We start from the raw sequence: 8,760 nt of genomic DNA on the forward strand, positions 1-8,760 counted from the left end.
ACTCACAGAGCTGTGCAGGCTCCTGTGAGTCTGTGCCTAGCAGGGGGGGTTCCCTCTTCAGGCAGCAGGACCAGCTCCAACAGGAGGCGGCACTGCAGGAGCTGAGGAGGCTCCTGGCCACCAAGCAGGAGGCCCTGAGGCAGGAGCAGGAGGCCAAGGCCCTGGCCGCACAGGAGAACGAGGCTGCGGCAGGAGGCACACAGGTAACCGCCTCTGTGCCTGCAGGGCAGCTGATGAATGGGAGGGTTCAGGGTCAGCCCAATTTTTAAAAGTGTTATTTTTTTTTAAATATACTTTATTGATGATGTGAGCTCCTGAGTCATAGGTCAACACCCAATCACTGAGCCTCGCTCATCAGGGTCAGCCCAATTTTTAAAAGTGTTATTTTTTTTTAAATATACTTTATTGATTTTTTACAGAGAGGAAGGGAGAGGGATAGAGAGTTAGAAACATCCACGAGAGAGAAACATCGATCAGCTGCCTCCTGCACACCCCCTACGGGGGATGTGCCCGCAACCAAGGTACATGCCCTTGACCGGAATCGAACCTGGGACCCTCAGACCGCAGGCTGACACTCTATCCGCTGAGCCAAACCGGTTAGGCCAAAGTGTTTTCTTTTTAAAGCGAAGGCTGCACAGATACTCTTTGAATGAGCACAGGTTGTGACTAAGTGGAGTTGACGAGTTCGCTCGCTCAGCTGCAGCTCAGACCAGCTATTCTGAGCCAAGGTAGGGAGATGGGGCAGGTATGGTCTCCCAGGGACACTGGCTATCTTGTTGAAAACAGGACTGGGGGGAGGAGAAGAGCCAGGTGGTCATGCTGAGGTGAGTGCCAGCCACAGGCGGGGTGACTGGTGGGCTCCCCAGGGCTCCTGTGCCCCTTCCCTGTGGCCCCTCGTGTTTCCCTTGGACCCTCTGCTTCACAGGGATTGGAAGGGACCCTGGGGACACATTGGGGAGAGGAGGGTTTGGAGGAGACCCCAGCCCATCCCCGCCTCCCTCAGCTCTGCAGAGAATAGCCACTCACAGAGGCTGTGCAGGCTCCTGTGAGTCTGTGCCCTAGTGGGTGGGTTTCCCTCTTCAGGCAGCAGGACCAGCTCCAACAGGAGGCGGCGCTGCAGGAGCTGAGGAGGCTCCTGACCATCAATGCCGAGCCACACATGCTGGGAGCAGAGCAAGGTCAGTGGTCAGGGGCCCAGCGGAGAACGAGGCTGCGGCAGGAGGCACACAGGTAACCGCCTCTGTGCCTGCAGGGCAGCTGATGAGTGGGAGGGGTCACATTGTTAAATCCTCAGAACCTGCAGCATGTGTTGCAGTGCAGGCGCGTCTCAGCTCAGACTGGCTGCGTGTTCAGTGCTCAGTGGCCACACGTGGCAGTGGCTTCCCGATTGGAAATTGCACTTGGCCAACCCCATGTCATGGGCCGTGTTGGCCTGTTCAACGGGTGTGATCACACCGAAATGGCATCTCTGTGACGTGGCCTTTTTCTCCTTTTGGGAGCAGATTCCCAGCAGTGGAGTCACAGGGACTTGTAGTGTGGGATACGTTCCTGATCTGGGTTTTGGGTGCTCCCCTGCGAGAGGAAGACTTGGTAAGAGGAAAAAGGTCAGGGGGAGGAAGAGAAACGTCACTTCAGGAGCCAGATCAAGATGTTGGCCGAGCAGAACCAGAGCCTTCTAGGAGACAGTGCGGAGAACAAGGCTCAGTGCATGTAAGGGTCGGGACTCACCCACACCTGTCCACACAGGGCTCCTGGCGTCCAGCTCCATGCACAGGCCTCCACAGTCTGGGCAGAGAGCCCCCTGGCGCCCTGCAGTCCCAAGGGCAGGGATAGACCATCATCGCAGAGCATCCTTCTGTTTCCTGGAATGGGTCTTGCTTTCTGCAAGGAAGGCTGTTTGGCTTTTCTTGGCTTTTCAAAGACACTGCCCATTGCCAGGCAATTCTCAATCTATTTTGCAATTAATTTCAATTTAAAAATATGACAGGGGCACCAAGGGAAGGAATCCACCTCACAGGCTGAGCCCTTCCTGTGCCTGGTTTCCCCTTGATGGGCTGGAGGGGAGTTGTGGGTTCGCCGTGGTTGTCCTCCCTCTGCCAACAGGACACGGACCTGGCTGTGGTGTAGGCCCTGTGAGGCCCACGGAGCCAGTGACCCGATGGCCAGGAACCAGGAGGCATGATGGGCTGTGAGCAGAGCTGTGTGCACACCAGATCGGTGTTGAGGAGCTTCATGATGGAGGCGGAGAAGGCAGCAGGCTGGTGGGAGTTGGAATTCTGCTGCTGACCTGGATGGGGACAAGGCTGTCCAGGGGACAAGGCTGTCCAGCGGGGCAGGAGGTGGGGGAGGTGAAATTGGAGCGTGGTGTGGTCTGTGTGCAGGGAAGTACAGGCAGTGGCAGAAGGGACGGCAGGGGCAGGCGGCGCTCAGCTGTGGAAGGCATCCGTGCCCCATTAATGATTGGGATTCACTGGGAGTGAGTGTTTAAGAGATGCTGGCCAGCAAGTCTGAGGGAGCTGCCAGAGATGAAGCAGGAGGAAGAGGCTGGGTGCTGGACACCTTGTGGTTTGGACGTCAAGTAACGCGAATGCATCTGGTGGGTCCAGGGTGGTCTTCACCCCTCGGTGCTGTGCTGCTGGAGTGTCCTTGCTTGTGATCGGAAACGGATGGCCATGAAGGACAAAGACATGGTCACAGTGACCACAGGGGCACTGGCCCAGCCCCCAAGGTCATGGTGCTGCTTCACTGTTCTCCAACGTTGTATACAAAGGGCACACCACCTACCAAGGATGGTTTACACGGACAACCACACTCTAGTTTTAGAGTATAAATGACTGTGGCCTGAAATGGGCTCTCTATAATGCAGCTGGTAAAAATGACCAACAGAGGGCAGGCAGGTGCTAACTAGAAGAGCAGTGCCCGGTACCCAGGAGGAAGATCTGATGATGGTTCTGCATTAGACAGTGTCTGCAGGAGGCCAGGGAGTTGGCAGCCTTCCTAGCGGAATCTTCCGCAGCCCGGGGAAGGTTGCGGGGCCTGCCCTCCGTGAGTTTGTGTGCCTAGGGGTGGGGGCTCGGTCCAACTCAAACAGGAAACTGCTCTAGCAGAAGGCCCAGCAGCAGGGCTGTGGGAAGAGGAGAACACAGACTAGAAGAACAGATGCCGAGCCACAGATGCTGGGAGCAGAGCAAGGTCAGTGGTCAGGGGCCCAGCGGTCTGTGAGCCATCACTGTTCACGGGCTGCTCACTTCATGGTGACTCTCAGAAGAGCCCTCTGGGGCCTCATCAGCTTCACGGCCGAAGGAGCCTGAGCAGCTGCCCCAATCCAGCAGAATCATTTTCAAGCAAGAAAACGAGGGTCGGACCTGTCAAGGCCCAGGCATTTCTGAGCTGAGGTTCAGATGGTTCAAGGTTTGCTCTCCTGAGATGATGTACAGCCTCACCCTCAATGCTTCAGCAGATGTTGACGACTTTTAGGGTTCCCAGACCCACGTCATGTGCTTCCATTCCCACAGTCCCAGCTCCATGTTCATAACGGTCATGAGCACCGTGATGTCTGAGTCCCAGAAATGCTAGCCTTTCTCAGCCTGGTCCCAGCCTGGGCCATTGAGTCAATGTACATGTTTAATTTTAAAAACAAGACTTTTTTCTTTCGCCTGTTTATAGCAACAAGTCCAATGCCTCACCAACAACAAAGGAAGAAGAGAACACAATTACGGATCCACAGAAGTCCCAGGATCCTGTTCCCAAGAATTGAGTTGATTCAAGCAGCAGTAACTTAAACACAGAACAGGAAGCTTGCATCTTCACGAGTGGGGAAAGCTGTAGCATCTAGAGCAGTGAGCAGTTTGTTGGGCCTGCATCTTCTACTGATGGCAGGTCCCTCCCAGCACTGAGCCAATTCAGAGTTTCTTTCCGTCCTGCTCTCAGGGTTCTCCTGTGAGGGATGGTGAATGCCAGCTGGCCATGAGCCTGTTTAAGGGGACAGAGAGTCTGTGGTTTAGAGCCACTAAAGCAGGAGTATCAGGTTTTGTCTCAAGGTTTCAGGACCTAGAAAACCATGTGTGTGTTTGGGAAGGAAGCTTGAGCCAGACACCTGGACCAGCACTCATAGTCTTCAATTAGAGGGACCTCTTGGTCTTCCATATATTCTTCTGGAGTCACTGGACCCCAGGGTGGTTCACAAACGCATTCCCTTCCCCAGAGATCAGCAGCCCCGGTGGTGTGCCGGCTCGGTCCCCAAGGCTTCCGGCCTCTGTCCTGCAGGGCTACCCCTAGGCTGGGGCCTGAGCCCCCGGTGCTGGGCCTTCACATTTTCCTGTCCCAGCCCAGCCCTGAGGTCAAATCACCATGAGTCCTGCAAGGCCTCTCTGCTGAAATCACAGAAGCACAGAATTTTCTCTCCTACATCTGTCCCTTCTGTTACCAGGGACATTGAGGCATCGGTGAGGAAATGAAGTAAGTTGAGTAAGCACAGTGCTGCTTTGCAGCAGAGCGAGAAATAGAACCCAGATGAGGTCCTTCTTGTGACATTGGAAAGCCGCCATTTCCGGTTAGCTGCAATGCAACCTTTACATTCACTGTTTCCATTTACTTATTTTTACTTTCTTTAAAGTTCACACGAGATTATTTTTTGTGATATATAGAATTCTCCTCACGTGCTAAGTAAAGCAATGGCACCAGGTGCCACTACATTCATTAACTGGAGTCAGAGCGTAAATGGCTCACTGAGTCCTGATTCTGGTTTTGCCGAGCGCAATGTTTCCATCACTGCTGAGCTGGAGAGGATTCGCATTTTCCAAGTACGTTTAGGAACTGTGGTTCCATTTGTTGTCGTGTGGGTTTCCTTCCTTCCTCTCCTGGGTTATCCGGGAATAACAATTTAGCAACTGGGTGCAAAGGGAGTCACTTTTGGAGAAGCAAAAGCAAGGACAAGTCTCCTGTAGGCTGCCCAGCTCTGTCTAAACGTCTAAGATTCTGGTCTTTTCATCCCCCGCCGGGACCACAGTTCTGCGCTGCGCCTGGCCTTGGCCGGCGCCTAGCAGCCGACTTAAAACTGGTGCGGACCAGGGGAATCCGACTGTTTTAATTAAAACAAAGCATCACGAAGGCCCGCGGCAGGTGTTGACGCAATGTAATTTCTGCCCAGTGCTCTGAAAAAAAAAAAAAAGAAAAGATTCTGGTCTTCCGCTGACATGCCACCCTCTCCTAACTAGCCTCTCAGTTTTTTCGACCCTACGGATTTCCGAACCTTTCCATTTATTAGCGTCTTCACCATATAACCACCTTCATTTCTGAAATTAAACAAAAAAGCAAGCACAAAAAAAACCAGTTCGCAAAAACCCTCACAAATAATACTCCCGTACCTAAAGGCCAGATGACACAGAGTGGATGACTCCTGCTGACCCCAAGCTGAAGTAGCCATGGTGGGCTCTGATTTCAGAAGAGATGAGTGGTCACAGCCTCTGGGCCGTACTCCAGCACAGCGCAGTTTTACAGGAGCCTCGGGACACACACACAGGTCCTTGGGCCAAAATGTCCGTGCTCAGCAAGTCCCCTGGCTGACTGCATCCCCCTCTCGAGAACCTGCAGCGTGGAGGTCGTGCCCGTGTGCAGTGCAGAGCTCATCAGCGGTCACTGTGCTTTATCACATGTGTGGCCACCGTTGGAAGAGCTATTTTTGAGCAGCTAAATCACAAACTGCTGCCCTTTATTCCAAGTTCATTGTCAGAGCAGGAAATCATTGACTTTTGTAGGTAAGACCCCTTTTAGATATATTTTATGTAATGAAGCATTTATTGCTCCACCCAAGCATTTTGAATAATTGGATCGAGGTTGCCGAGCCAGGATTCAGCCCAGAGTGACAGTAGGGCTGTGTTAAGGGTGTGCGACATCTTGGATGCTGCAGTGAGAGCAGCAGTGGACAGACAGAACATCAGTTCACAGTCACTGTCAGAGCTGGGAGCGCTGGTCCAGAGGCCTGGAGCTACTGCCTTGTTTTGTCTCCAGCCCTCCTTGTACCATCTCTCTGACGTTGCCCTGCTTATATCACCTCTGTGATTACTTACATCTTTCCCCTCAAATCGACTCACCATTTCCACTTGCTTTTATTTTAGAAGGAAGAGATATTATTTTGCCCTGCTTATGTCACCTCTGTGATTACTTACATCTTTCCCCTCAAATCGACTCACCATTTCCACTTGCCTTTACTTTAAAAGGAAAGGTTATAATCGGTCCTGTCACTGGCAAAGCGGTGTCAGAATATAAAAAGTTCCCCATAAAAGTAAATGAGTGACCATCACACTGTTCCATTCGGTGGATGCGGCACTGACTCGATCTCATGCACCTGCTCTGATTCCTGAGCTGCCAAGTGCTGGGCTGCCCTTCACCTTCTCCCGAGCGAGCTGCTGGGAACTCGAGTTCTCTCTGCCTTTGCTGCTGTCTGCACATCTCCTCCTCTCTGCTCCACATGCTGACTTCATACAGTGGATGCTTGTCTGGTCCATTGAACAAGACTCAAAGCCAAATTTTCCCAATTTCAAGTGATAAGAGATGGGTGCTTCAAACTTCACGGTGAGTGCAGACACTGAATGGCTGGGGGGGTAAGATGGTAGGTCCCGGGAGAGTGTGGAAGGAGCAGGAATCCCAACAGTGGGCGTGGCTCTGGGCACAGAGTCCTCAAGCGGCCTGGAGCCAGACTCTGGTCAAAACAGACTTGTCCTAATGCTCCTAGAACTACAACCGCATGCATTTCACGTGTATTTGCGGAGCCCATCCCCTGACTTACTATGAGTGAGTTGAAGGTCTTTTAGGGGTTTTTCACTAATTCTTTTTTCTTCAATTACCTTTGACTAGGGGTTTTTCCCTAATTTTTTTTCTTCAATTACCTTTGACAAGAGTATATGTTCATGGTAGAAAATTCAGAGATTGCCGAAAAGCACAAAATACAAGGTAAAACTGACTTTGTGGTCAAAATCACCATGCAGAGATGAGGATTTTCTCCCAGCTGCTCAGGGCTCACCCTCTGAGCCATGGTTAGAACAAGAGCTGGCCACCTAGGGCCTCAGCACAGGTCTGCAGCCTGGGGTCCCATTCAGACCACTGCCCGTGAGGAATGCGGCCCCACTTTGACCCAGGGCTCCGTGTTCCCTGCTGCCTCTGCTTCTAGGCCTTGGTGGGATCGCCCCACCTTGGCATGGGATGTTGCAGTCCCATTTGTCACTGTCCTTCTTTACCCCAGGCCCTGGGGACCCAATACCAAAGAGAGGGCCCCCCCACAGAGGCAGCCTTGACCGCACAGGTGGCTCCGCTGAACCAGCCACCAAGCCCTAGCCATCCTGACCAAGGGCGCTGTGTGTGTTGGGGTGATGCTAGACTGTGAACAGGCCGAGTAGGAGTGGAAATTTTGGTCCTGGCATCGTGGCCTGCACAGGGGACATCTGGGGAGACGGGTAGGGACAGGGAGGGCTCTCTGAGGACACTCCTCCCCTCACGCCTGCCTTTCAGTTCTTCCTCTCTTCTCTGGAGGACACTACCCCAGTTGCCGGGATGACGTGCTAAGTGCCCTCTTCAGAAAGCCCCCCATCTCCCGATAATCAGAGGCCAGCCAGGCCTACCTGCCAGGAGAGAAGGGGCAGGATGCCCGCCAGCTTGGGGCACCCTCAGGATAACTGTCCATCCCTCTGAGGGGAAGCTGTCTGTAATACTCTTGACTCCAGACACTTTCTGCACTTTGGGAAACAATGGGTGGTAGGGATGCTGGAGGAGTTCATTGCTCAGGACTCTCCACACAGCTCAGCACTGGCAGCCGCAGCACAGCGGACAAGAAAGGGGCTGAATCAGCAGAGTCCATGGACTGGCTGTGGGAGAGAGAAAGTTACGCTGGAGAATACAGGAAGAGAGGACATCACTTAGGACCTTAAGCGAGATGTGAAGGTCTTACCTACAGATGCTACAAGTACAAAAACTTCCAGCATCACAACACAGAAGTCTCTGAGCCTCAACAAGGAGCCCCCACTCCTGATAGAAGGCAATGGCCACGTGGTCAAAGTTCGTATCCTGTGGTAATGGGGACAATCAGTTCTTGATCAGCTTGTCTCCTAAAATTTTATTTGCATCATACTCCCCACCCTCCACATCCAGTGGCTCCCTCTACTCCCCACATCAGAAAAGACACCAGGGTTTGGTCTCATCAAAGTCACTTTCTTCTTTCATTTCACCCTTTCGCCCCACCCCAGAGTGCAAAGGCCATCACTTTGCAGTACCTGCTCCACATAGTTCTTTGAAACACACTTCTCTCACAGGGTTTCAATCTCAGAGGCACATGTTCAGAGATAACAGAAATCTGCTGTTGTGAGGATCAGTTGTTTCCTAATCACCTTCTTTTCCAAAATTATAGTTCACCACCTCCATAATCTATTTGTGTTACCCTTCTCCCTTACCCACCCAGGTGGAGATTTTCAAGACTGAGTGACACTGATGTATGCTATCTCGTCCTATGGATCACTCTAACAGTCCTAAATAACAGTCAGGTAGGTAGATAAATGACATCTATGCTCTGTACCTGGCATGTAGCACCACCTACTGACTCCATACAGAAGAATAAACTCAAAATGAATAAAAGACTTAAATGTAAGGCAGGAAACCATAAAAATCTTAGGATCTTAGAAGAATCCATACGCAGGAAAATCTCAGACAATTCTCATAGCAATATGTTTACGGATACATCTCCTAGGAAAGTGGAAACTAAGGAGAAAATAA

The 8,760-nt window shown here is 52.1% G+C and overlaps 1 protein-coding gene and 1 long non-coding RNA gene across 2 annotated transcripts in view; both read right to left on the reverse strand.

Annotated features, from left to right (window-relative positions):
* Positions 1-8,760, reverse strand: part of LOC107184183 (zinc finger protein 584-like) — a 46,194-nt gene that overhangs the window by 23,900 nt on the left and 13,534 nt on the right. The gene's annotated exons all lie outside the window — the stretch shown is intronic.
* LOC107184185 lies at positions 4,848-6,707 on the reverse strand. The gene is made up of 2 exons (XR_001515016.1): positions 6,152-6,707; positions 4,848-6,052 (listed from the first exon to the last, which is right to left on the reverse strand). It is a non-coding gene; the product is annotated as an uncharacterized LOC107184185 (long non-coding RNA).

This window comes from Myotis davidii, unplaced genomic scaffold (assembly GCF_000327345.1).
Source record: "Myotis davidii unplaced genomic scaffold, ASM32734v1 scaffold1205, whole genome shotgun sequence".
In the NCBI taxonomy this organism is placed as follows: domain Eukaryota; kingdom Metazoa; phylum Chordata; class Mammalia; order Chiroptera; family Vespertilionidae; genus Myotis; species Myotis davidii.